Source organism: Acomys minous, assembly GCF_964271855.1.
Source record: "Acomys minous genome assembly, chromosome: 5".
Taxonomy (NCBI): Eukaryota; Metazoa; Chordata; class Mammalia; order Rodentia; family Muridae; genus Acomys; species Acomys minous.
Window position 1 is genome coordinate 116,296,787 of NC_140494.1, and position 12,297 is coordinate 116,309,083.

Sequence of the window (12,297 nt, forward strand, 5' to 3'; positions counted from 1 at the left end):
TTAAAAGGCAGGAGAGATCTGAACTGCAACAGGCGGCAGCGGAGAATTCAGCAAGGTCCTGCCACAGAAGCAGCGGTTTCAGGAAGCTGTTTAGGGTGGGTGAGGAAACACTCGTGCAGAAACCACAGAGAAAAAGGCTCTGCAAAGCAGAGGTGGACTCTGGACACCAAGAAGCGCAGTGTCTTGAGGGCTGGGGTCTTACAGCGTCTGGAGGGTTTCCTCCCTACTTTAGGGTTGGTTAGTTTGAAGACAGGATGGTTGATTGGTGTGCAGCTGGGGTGACAATCCTGAGCAGCCCTTGAACTTGTTGAGCCAGTCCATCGGTAGAGGACCAACTGCTAGAGCAAAAGCTGCCAGGTTTTTGTTTCAAACCGGAGGGTGAGGAAGAAGCTGGCAGTGTTGGAAATGGACCACCTTTGTTACCTAGCTGTGGCCCCTCTCCCTGTCTGTCTGCCTACCAGGAAGTCCGTCTAACCCTTGCTTTCTCATAAGGAAGACAGAAGACATTTTGTGTGTGTGTTGGGTGTAGGGGAAGTTGGGGGGGGGGGTGGATGGTACTGGGAATGAATCTAGGACTTTAGTCATGCCACAGTCACTCAACCACTGATGTACCTATATCCCCAGGCCAAATTTAGTATTTACAGGGGGATAGACATTTTCTGTTTGCCAGGTGTTAAAGACGCAGTGGGCCTTTAACACTTGGCTGTTGGAGTGTTGATAAGCCTTACTCCTTCCTTCCAGTGGAAGGAAGTCATTAACGCTAAAGAGCTTTTCATGTTTAATAGCCTAATTAACTCGGGGCCTTTCCTTGTAGCATGAAGCTTTGGGGAGCTTTACTAACTTGTTCAGCCTTGGTTCCCCATTGTTCAGTTCTCAGTGTGACGTAAATCTTTTAATTGTACTTAGCTTTTCCCCCTTTGGTTCTTGTACAGTGATTGATGTCATAAGTGGGAGTGTTCTGAATTTCAGACCATTCCCTTTACTTTCATTTAGAGGGTGGATGGATGTTAAGCTTTTCTTCATAGTCATTTGGCCTTACGATCTTCAGAGCTTTGGCCAGTGCCACTGCACACAATCACCTTTTCAGAAGTGCAGTTGTAGCCGGGCGTGGTGGCACACGCCTGTCATTCCAGCACTTGGGGAGTCAGAGGCAGGCAGATCTCTGAGGCCAGCCTGATCACAATGAAGGAAAGATGGGGAGGCAGGGACAAGGGAGAGTAGTTTACTACAAGCATCTGTTGCAGGATAGCAGGGGAAATAGCATGCTATTGAAATACAGAAGTAGCTTCAAAATACCAGACATTGAGATTTTTTTACTTATTTAGGTCGTCAGTCTTGGGTGTCTGGCTGTACTTTCCTCCTGATGTTTGTCTTAGCTGAAGTAAGTCCTTTATGATGGTAACGAGCAGTCTCTGAGTTGGAACAGTGTTGTTAACAAGATCTTGTGCTCAGTGCTGAGTCACTGTTCTATTGCTCTGAAGGGTCAGGTGACCTAGGCAAGTCTTACAAAAGGAAGTTTTACAGTGGGGGCTCTGTCCATTATCATCATGGTGGGCACCATGGCCACACGCAGGCGTTGGAGCAGTAACCTGTACGTCTTGATCAGGCAGCGAGAACCTGGACCTGGCATGGGCTTTTTGGGGGGGGGGGATGGGGGGTGGTTTCTGGTGTTTTGGAGACAGGGTTTCTCTGTGTAAGCTTGGCTGTCTTGGACTTGCTTTGTAGACCAGGCTGGCCTTGAACTCACAGAGGTCTGCCTGCCTCTGCCGCTGGAATTAAAGGCATGTGCCATTCACCCCCACCCTATCCCCACCCCCCACAGCATGGGCTTTTGAAACCTCAAAGCCCACTCCCAGTGACACACTTTGTCCAACAAGGCCACACTTCTTAATCCTTCTAATCTTATTAGAGAGTTCCACTCCCTGGTGATTAAACATTCAAATATATAAAAACAAAACAAAACAAAAATCCATTTAAATATATGAGCCTGTGAGGGCTGTTTTCATTTGAACCGGGATAGTAGGCTTGGTGCTCCAGGCTTGTTATTTCACCATCATAGAAAGAATCACAAGTTTGGGCCTGGAGAGATGGTTCAGAGGTTAAGAGTGCTACATGCTCTTTCTTTCTTTCTTTCTTTCTTTCTTTCTTTTTTATAATTTATTTAATTTTATTTTAGTGTGAGGGTGTTGCCATTGGAACTGGTTTTATAGACAGTTGTGAGCTGCTGTGTGGTGGCTGGGAATTGAACCCGGGTCCTTTGGAAGAGCAGACAGTGCTCTTAACCACTGAGCCATCTCTCCAGCCCCACTGTATGCTCTTTCAGTAGGCCCTGAGTTCAATTCCCAGCAACCACATGGTGGCTCATAACCATCTAAAATGAGTTCTGGCCGGGCGTAATGGCACATGCCTCTAATCCCAGCACTTGGAAGGCAGAGGCAGGTGGATCACTATGAGTTTGAGGCCAGCCTGGTCTACAAAGTGAGTCCAGGACACAAAGACTACACAGAGAAACTCTGTTTCATAAAAATAAAAAAATAAAAGAAGAATCATAAGTTCATTGCTTGCCTGGGCTACTGAGTAAGTTCAAGGCCAATTTGGGCAGCTTAGGGATGTATCTGTTCAAAATAGAAGGAAGAAATCAGCTGGGCATGGTAGTGCACACCTTTAATCCCAGGACTAGGGAGGCAGAAGCAGGGGGATCCCTGTGAGTTCGAGGACAGCCTGGTCTACAAAGGGAGTCCAGGAGAGTCAAGGCTACACAGAGAAACCCAGTCTGGGGGGGGACACCAAACAAACAAACAAACAAACAAAAAACCAAAAAAACCCCACCAAAACCAAACAAAGCAAAAAACAGAAGAAGGAAGAGGAGGAAAAGGAGGAGGAGGAAATGAGGGGCTGGGAACACAGGAGAAAACAGTTAGTGCTTGGATGGCAGTGTTAGTCATTGGGGCTGCCATTATCGTCTGAGAGCAGAAAGCACTTAGAGAAGGGAGTGGAAATGAAAATTCTTCCTGCTGTAACTGCCCTGTGTGGATAAGGAAGAATTGCTCCCTTGGAGGCTCTCCCTTCCCTTTGTCTTCTTTCAGATGAACACATACTGTAGGTTTCTATTTTGAAATTATGCCATCGGGTATAATGGAGTAGAAAGGCTGAATTGATTTAGGCTGCAGGGACAAAACAGGAAACACAATTCTAAGGAACTCTCTGTTGAAAGAAATTTTGTGTGAAACAACTGGATTAAAGAAAAAGCAAACAAGATGGGCTTGGTGGCGCACGCCTTTAGTCTCCGCATTTGGGAGGCAGAGGCAGGCGGATCTTTGGGTTCAAGATCAGCCTGGTCTACAGAGTGAGTTCCAGCACAGCCAAGGCTACACAGAGAAACTCTGTCTTGAAAATCCAAAATCAAACCAAACCAACAGCGAAAAGTCACATATTCAGAGATTATTATGTGCCAGGTTTGGTAGTAGAGTCTTTCTCCTTCATTGTTCCATTAAGCCTTATCTTTTCAGAAGAAAAAATTTAGATTTAGAAAGGATCAAAGCGAGTCCAGGACAGGCACGGCTACACAGAGAAACCCTGTGTAACATTGAGCGAGTGAGAGGGTGAACTCTACTTTACTCCCAGACCTTCTCTGCATTTGTTCTTTGATGATTACATGGCTGGGATCCCAATGGTTGGTTGGTTTTTACTTTTGTTTTTGTCTGTGTATGTACCCTCCTGTGGAGGCCAGAGATCTTCCATCGTAAGTCTTCCTCAGTTACTTCTCTATCTTCCTTCTTTGTGACACTAAGCCTGGAGCTCACCAATTGGCTAGGCGAGCAGCCAGTGAGCCCCCATAACCCTCTTGTTTGTATTCCATCCCCAGTACTGGGATTATGGGCACACATGGTCATATCTGGCTTAATTTGGGTGTTGAAACTGCATATTGTGCAGCAAAAATTATGACCCGTTGAGCCATCTCCCCAGTTCTGTGGGGTTTAAGGTAGGGTCTCTCACAGGGACGTGGGACTAGCTGTTTAGGGTAGACTGGCTGCGGCCCATTTGTCTTTGCCTTGCCAGTTACCACAGACAGCTCTGTAGGTGGTTGTTGAGGATCAGACTTAGGTCCTTCTGCTCTGTTGTCCCAGAGCTAGAAGCAGCTGTGTTCTTTTTAAATATATGTTTGGTTTTTAAAAATGTGCATGTGAGTGAGTGCCCGAGGTGGCCAGAAAAGAGTGTTGAATCCCATGGGGCTGGAATTACAGGGGGTTGTGAGCTGCTTGATGTGGGTGCTAGGAGCCAAACTTGGTTCCTCAGCAAGAGCAACAGTGCTCTTAACCTCTGAGCCGTCTCTCTCCAGCCCCTGGGAGCAGCTGTCTCAGAAGTCTGTTCTTTACTCTTCTGGGTTATTCTCCAATGTGGGAGTCAAGATTACTGTCTGTGGAACTGAGAGTTCCAATGTTTTTTTCTTGATCCATTGTTAAGGTTAGTCTCTTGCCCAAACTTTTTTTAAGTAGCAGCTCTTGAGAGTTTGGTGTAATGTTGAGACTATGTTTTGTTTTTGTCAAGACTATGTTTTTGCTATTTTTGTTTTCTTTCCTTCCTTCCTTCCTTCCTTCCTTCCTTCCTTCCTTTTCTTTCTCTCTCTCTCTCTCTCTTTTTTTTTTTTTTGAAACAGTGTTTCTCTATGTAGTCCTGAATGTTCTAGAACTCACTATATAGATCAGGCTGGCTTCAGAATTCACACAGATCCTTCTGCCGCTGCCTCATTGAGTGCTGGGATTCAAGGTATGCCACCATGTCCAGGTATTTCTTTTATTTTTTTTGTTTTTTAAAAACTTTTTATTGAATGTCTATGATTTACACATCATGCACCAAAATCCCTCTCCCCCAGTAAAATAAACAATCAGACAAACAAAAAAATCTTGTCACAGAAGCTGTAGTGAATCATGCAGTATAGACTTTTGTCCATATATGTTTACTTTCAGATGTTCATTGCTACGAGTCATGGGTCTGGTTGGAGGCCTACACTATCGTAACCAGATCCTCACTGGGACGGCTGTTGGATATCCCGTTGTTGCGGTGTGTCAAGGAGATTCTTAATCTTTGAATCTGCAGGTCTGGCCCCTTCATGTGTTGCAGCAGGTCATACATGGGCTAGATGTTGGAGTGAGGTCAACTCAGAGCCCTGGATCAGGGCCACCTCCCTTGTTCTCAGGGCAGGGCCTGCTTACCCGCTGTTTCTTTTATTCCTGAAGAAGTGTTTTGTTAGCCGGGCGTGGTAGCGCACACCTTTAATCCCAGCACTTAGGAAGCAGAGGCAAGTGGATCAATGTGAGTTTCAAGCCAGCCTGGTCTACAAAGTGAGTCTAGGACAGCCAAAGCTACAAAAAAAAGAAGAAGAAAAAGTTTTGTTAAAGATCACTAGATAGGTAGGTATGGCCAAACGTTGTTATCTTCTATCCCTTTCCAGCAGTATAAATGGGATGCTTACAAGTGGGCACAATCCCCATGGTGGTTCCCAGGCCTATGGAGTGAAGGCCGTTATGACTGGAATGGGCAAATGGAAGCCATCAGAGTTGCTCTTCCTGGGGAAAACAGTGAACCTAAAACAGTATCACATCCCTAGAGGGATTAGAGAAATTATTGCCACCTTCAAAGGCTTTGAAGGTAATGGTGACGGTTCCCACCATGTCCCCCTTTAGCCCTCCTATTTGGTCCCTGCAAACAATAGATGGAACATGGAAAATGACAATTGGCTGTCACAGAGTTAGCCATGTAGTATCTCCAGTTGCAGCTGATGTGCCAGATGTAGTGTCTTTGAGCAGATCAATACACCCCCTGATACCTGGCATATAGCTATTGATCTAACAGATGCTGTTCTTCTCTATACTTGTCCACAAGGACCAACAGAAGCAATTTGCTTTCATGTCTTAAGGCCCACAGTATTCCTTGACTATTTTACCTCAAGGGTATGTTAACTCTCCAGCCCTGTGTTATAACTTGGTTTGACAGAATCTTGATTGTCTCACTCTTCCACAAGGTATCACGCTGGTCCACTAAATTGAAGACATTATGCTAACAGGACCAAATAAGCAGGAGGTAGCAACCAGTCTGGACCTGGTATCACATATACTTAGAGGATAGGAAATAAATCCAGTAGAAATTCAAAGAGTGCTCTAGTGCAGGATGTGTAGAGATAGATGTTCCTTCTAAGGTAAAATAAAATTTGTTGGACTTGATCCTTCCCATCATCTGAGAGGAAGTATAGTGTTTGGTGGGCCTGCTTATCTTTTGGAGGCAGCACATTTCTTGGTTGGGTGTGCTGTTCTAGTCCATATACCCAGGGATCCAGAAAGTTGCTGCTAGCTTTGAGTGGGGCCTGGAACATGAGCAGGTTCTACAACAGGCTACAATATAGGCTGCTCTGCCATTTGAGCTATATGAACCAGCAGACTCAGTAGAGATGCTGTTTGGAGCCTCTGACAGGTACTCATAGGTTAATCATAGCGGAAACCCTGTGAAGCAAGGCCTTACTGCCATCTCAGGTAACTGTTCTCCTTCTGAGAGAGAGCTTTAGTAGAAATAGAACATTTGATAATGGGCTACTAGGTTACCATGTGGTCTGAGCTGCTTCTTATGAACTGGGTATGATCTGATGTGCCAAGCCATAAAGTTGGATATATGTATCAAATGGAAATGTGATCCTGCCTGAGAAGGTCCTGAGGGCAAAAGCAAGTGGCATGAAATCACTTTTTGTCATAGTGTTTGTTATAGCATCAGAAAGCAATATAGAACATGCACTGCATCAGGCTTTGTGCTTGGGTTCCATGAACCAAACTCAGGTTATTTTGCTTACACAGGAAATGCTTTTACCCATGGCCTTGGAATGTATGTTTAGTAAGGAAAAGTGAGGAGTGGTTCCATGGGAGGAATTTCTAGCATTTCACACATACATACATACATACATACATACATACATACATACATACATACATGGGGCTTGAGAGATGGCTCAGCAGTTGAAGGCACTGGCTGCTCCTCCAGAGGACCAGGGTTCAATTCCCAGCACCCACATTTCTCTCACAGCCATCTGTAACTCTAGTTCCGGGGGATCTGACACACGCTTCTGGCCTCCTCAGGCACTGCACACATGTGATGTACAGACATACATGCAGGCCAAACACCCATACATGTAAAATAAAAATACATCTTAAAAACATAGTCTTGTTTATTTGTTTATTTGGTTTTGAAGCAAGGTCTCATGTATCCCAGCTGGCCTGGAATTTTCTGTGTAGGCCTTCAACCTTCTGAACGGTAGGATTTTAGGCATGTACTCCCATATATAGTTTATGTGCAACTAGGGATTGAACCCAGGGCTTTGTGTACTTTAGCCAGTTGCTATGACAACTGCACTAACTCTCCAGCCTTATTTATTCTTGACACAGGGCCTCACAGTCTAGCCTAGGCTTGCCTTGGAATCATTGTCCTCTGATTCACCTTGAGCTAATGGTAATTCTCTTGCCTTAGCATCCTGGGTGCCAGGGTTGCAGGTGTGTGCCACTAACATGCCAGGGTTGCAGGTGTGTGCCACTAACATGCCAGGGTTGCAGGTGTGTGCCACTAACATGCCAGGGTTGCAGGTGTATGCCACTAATGTCCAGTCTTGTTGGTTTTCTTCTCTCTGTACGTTATTTCAGCACCAGTGGATAGCATCCAGCATGTCATCTGCTTAATTTCCAGTTTTCTCTGCTGTTTTATAGCAGGTTCTCAAACATCTTTGGCCTTGCTGCTGTAGTAAGCGACTTGCTGGCCTGTGATCCAGCCCTTGGGAGGCAGAAGCATTGAGATCTCTAGAAGTTCAAGGCTAGCCTGATCTACATAGAGGAGTCCCAGGCCAGTTAGGGCTACACAGTGAAACCCTCAAACAAACAACCCCCACAAAAAACCCACTTCAAAATAAACTCCAAATAAACATGATTTGTGGAGTGTAGTTACACTCTCTGTCTTTTGCTTGTACTGGAACAAATCTTAACTTTTACTGGAAGAGTCAGTTGAAGGGGATTGTAAGTGATAGTACCAGTTTTTCAGTATATTAATTCAGATCTTTTCCCAAAGGAAGATCAGTGCTATTTGAACTGTGACCCCTTGTAGCTACTTAGAAGCCAAGATGTATTCCAGCATTGACCTTGAGCTGAAATAGTTTCTAAGCTGTGACTCATCTTTTGGCCTGTTCCTTTTTTCACCAGGAAATACATTGAGAATTAATTTGAAGAATTTCAGTTATCCCTCTTGAAGAGTATGTTGCTTGTCAGAGTTTCTAGGACGTGTTTTTTTCTGGTGATCAACAAGGAAACCACTGAGTGTACACACACACACAACACACACACACACACACACACACACACACACACACACACACACTCATCTTATTGGTGGTACAAAATTCACATGTAAGAAGATACGTAAATTTATCTAGAAAGACTGTGAAGATGAGACTACCCTTTCTGACTTTTTTCAGGTTTTATCTATTTTGCCAGAGGGATGGAGATGCAGGAGTCTGAGGCCAGACAGAACAGGTGGTGTGTGTGTGTTTGTATCTGTAAACATCACATCACTGTTTACAGTACATTGGTCTCTCTTCATTTAGGGCCTGTACAAGCCAAACCAGGAGGAATTGTTCCCGTGCTTCCAGCCAAGAACAACATCCTGACCAGCAGGGGGACAGAGGTCAGCTTAAGGCAACAGCTATTGGGAGAGAGCTGCAGGACATTAAGAATTTTGGAGGAACTGAGTTTGTTAAAAGCAGACACAGTGCAGAAAAGAACACTTGATCTTAACCAAAAGGCTGAGAAGTAATTAGAGAAGAGCCAACACTGCATGTTCTCATGTATTTATGGAATTTAAAGTATTTGAAGTCCAGAGTGGTGGGCACCAGAACTGGAAGGGGAACAGAATGGAGAGATGAAAGTACAACCTGGTGTGAGGTGACAGAGCTCCTGCATAGGGTAGTAATTATAGTTCATGGTAAGGGTAAAAGTAAAATTGCTAAGAACACATGTGAAGTGTTTACATCATAATAAAATAATTAAGCCTGGCATGGTGGCACACACCTTTAATCCCAGCACTCACGAATCAGAGGCAGGTGGATCTCTGTGAGTTCCAGGCCAGCCTGGTTTACAAAGTGAGTCTAGGACAGCCAAGGCTACACAGAGAAACCCTGTCTCAAAAAACAGAAAGAAAAAAAACCAAAAAAACAAAAAACCAACAAAAAAAGGAACCAAACCAAACCACCCCCCCAAAAAACCCAAAAAGAATAAAAATAATTATTTCAGCTAATAATTTGCTTGATTTAATCATTCTGCAGTGTATGAATATGTACACATGTAGGTATAAAAACATCATACTGTTCCCCATAAATATATCATTAATTTTTCATTACATATTAAAACAATACAAATTAAAAACATGAAAGATTTTCTATGCAAATGAATTTTAAAATTTTATATCCTGGGTATGGTGGCTCATGCCTTTAGTCCCACCACTTAAGGGGCAGAGCAGGTGGATCTGTATGAATTCAAAGCAAACCTAGTCTACAACGAATTCCAAGCCAGCCAGGGTGTCCTAGACTAAGTCTCCAAAAAGAAAGGAGAGCTGCGCACGGTGATGTACATCTCAGCACTCGGGGAGGTAGAGACAAGTGGATCACTGTGAGTTTGAGGCCAGCCTGGTCTACAAAGAGTCCAGGACAGCCAAGGCTACACAGAGAAACCCTATCTCAAAACAAAAACAAAAACAAAAACAAAAAACAAAAAAGGAAGAGGAAGAGGAAGAGGAGGAAGAAAGTTTTTTTAAAAGGCAAGATATGAGGGCTAGGGAAATGGCTTAGCGGTTAAGAGCACTAACGGCTTTTCCAGAGATCCTGAATTTAATTCTCAGCAACCACACGGTGGCTCACAACCATCTGTAATGAGATCTGATGCCCTCTTCTGGTGTGCAGGCATACATGCAGGCAGAACATTGTATATGTAATAAATAAATAAATCTTAAAAAAAAAAAAAAAAGGCAAAATGTACTTTGAAGGAAGTATATGAAACTGCTACTCTGGCTGGCCTGTTACTTGCTATGTAGACCAGGCAGGTCTGCCACTTGTGAAGATACTTCTGCCTCTGGCTCCTGAGCACTGGTATAATGTGAGACCTTATATCTGACTTTGTTTTGCAGCAGTTGCCTGGGAATTCAAATTTTTCATTTTAGAGCAGTGGTTCTCACCCTGTGGCTCATGACCCCTTTAGGTTGCATATCAGATAGCCTGCTTATCAGATACTTACATTACAATTCATAACAGTAGCAATAAAATAATTTTATGATTGGGGTCATCACAACATGAACTATATTAAAGGGGTTACAGGGTTAGGAAGATTGAGAACCACTGTTCTAGAGGGAAATTTTGTGTTGTTTTGTTTTGGGGTTTTTTTTGGGGGGGGGTTTAGTTTTTTGATTTTTGAGACAGAGTTTCTCTGTGTACCCTTGCCTGTCCTGGACTCACTTTGTAGAACAAGTTGGCCTCAAACTCACATCTATCTGCCTACCTCTGCCTCCCGAGTGCTGGGACTACCCACATGCACCATCACGCATGGATCTTAGACATAGGTTTCTTAGGACTCAAGAAGTTTTGCCGGGAGTGGTGGTGCACACCTTTAATCCCAGCACTTGGGAGGCAGGGGCAGGCAGATCAATGTGAGTTCGAGGACAGCCTGGTCTACAAAGCAAGTCGAGGACAGCGAAGGCTACACAGAGAAACCCTGTCTCAGAAGGAAAAACAAAAACAAACAAACAAAAACAAACAAACAAAAAAAGACTAAAGAAGTTTTAACATGTAAGTTGAAACATTCCTTCCAGGAAGGAGAAGAGGTTCATGAGACTCAGGAAGTAACAACTCACAAGATTCAAAAAGTTCCTGAAGCTAGCAAGAGGCGTAGAAACCGTTTCCCTCTTACCCACCTTATAGAAGTAGGAACAATTGTTAGAGGTAAGAGTGGATGCAGAGCCGGGGAGTGGGGGCTCACGCCTTTACTCTCAGCACTTGGGAGGCGGAGGCAGACAGATCTCTCTGAGTTCGAGGCCAGCCTGGTCTACAAAGTGAGTCCAGGACAGCTAGGGCTCTTACACAGAGAAACCCTGTCTCAGAGAGGGGGGCAGAGAATGAGACTGTATGAATATATATATGAATAAGAATGAGAATGCAGAGCGGCCTGGAGGAGGCTTTCTGACCTGCTGTGCTGCATGAAAATTGTGCACAGAGCTCTAAGGCTGTAGCTTTCCAGTGTCAGCAGCCAGGTTGAGAGTGATATAGCTGCCTTTGAACTAATTGTCCCTGTTCCTATGACTTAATCCCAATAACCTCACTGGCTTACCAAACTGTAAGTCACTTTCACTTGTAGTTGGTTACTTATCTGGGATAAATAGACATTTGGTTGTCATCTCTGCAGTGTCACCTAACAGGCTCCTAGGACGTGGCTTGTCACAATGAAGGGTCATCTTACCAGTTGGGTATGTGTTCATCATTTCCCCTTCTGGCCATTCAGATTTCCCCTTTCTACACAATGCTTGATGCATGTTCTTACAGCTAAGCAGTGAGAAAGGTGTGCTCTCTTACTCTAGTGTTTTATTTACAAACAACATCGGAAGTCCATTATAAGACTAGATTTAAAAGGTGATGTGTTGAAGCCGGGCGTGGTGGCGCACACCTTTAATCCCAGCACTCTGGAGGCAGAGGCAGGCGGATCACTGTTGAGTTCACCAGGCCAGCCTGGTCTACAAAGAGAGTCCAGGACAGCCAAGGCTACACAGAGAAACCCTGTCTCGCAAAACCAAAAAAAAAAAAAAAAAAAAAAAAAAGGTGATGTGTTAAACTGGGTGTGGCTGCACACACCTTTAATCCCAGCGTTTCTCGGAAGCAGAAATCGGAGGATCTCTGAGTTCCATGCCAGCCTGGTCTAGGTAGTAAGTTCCAGGCTGCCAGAATTACACAGTGAGACCCTTTCAAGAAAAGAGTAAAAGGTGATATGTTCACCAAAAAGCATGCCCCGTTTGAAAAGTTCTTGGGGACCTTCCTGACTGGCTGGGGCTTTGTCTTGGCATCGGGTGTCTGCTTTTCTTTCTTTTCTCATTCTGATGCTGGGTACCCACTCTACAGATAAACTCTAATGGTTTTCTTAATTTGTTATGTTGTCTTCTCTGAGACTCTCTGGTCTGGCTTCAGCTGGTTGTGGGTAGTGTGGTCTTCTGAAAGCTTTTCTTGATGGTCTGCTCCTT

At 44.3% G+C, this 12,297-nt stretch overlaps 1 protein-coding gene across 3 annotated transcripts in view; it reads left to right on the forward strand.

Annotated features, from left to right (window-relative positions):
- PTPN9 (protein tyrosine phosphatase non-receptor type 9) overlaps window positions 1-12,297 on the forward strand; it is a 79,220-nt gene that overhangs the window by 18,926 nt on the left and 47,997 nt on the right. The window contains exon 1 of one of the 3 annotated variants that reach the window (XM_084782268.1): window positions 10,708-10,858. The exons of 1 other annotated variant lie outside the window; for it this stretch is intronic. The gene's annotated coding sequence lies outside the window, so the exon portion shown is untranslated. Of the gene's footprint in view, window positions 1-10,707; window positions 10,859-10,903; window positions 11,012-12,297 lie in introns of those variants that run through there. One more of the 3 variants, XM_084782267.1, reaches the window with a different exon arrangement.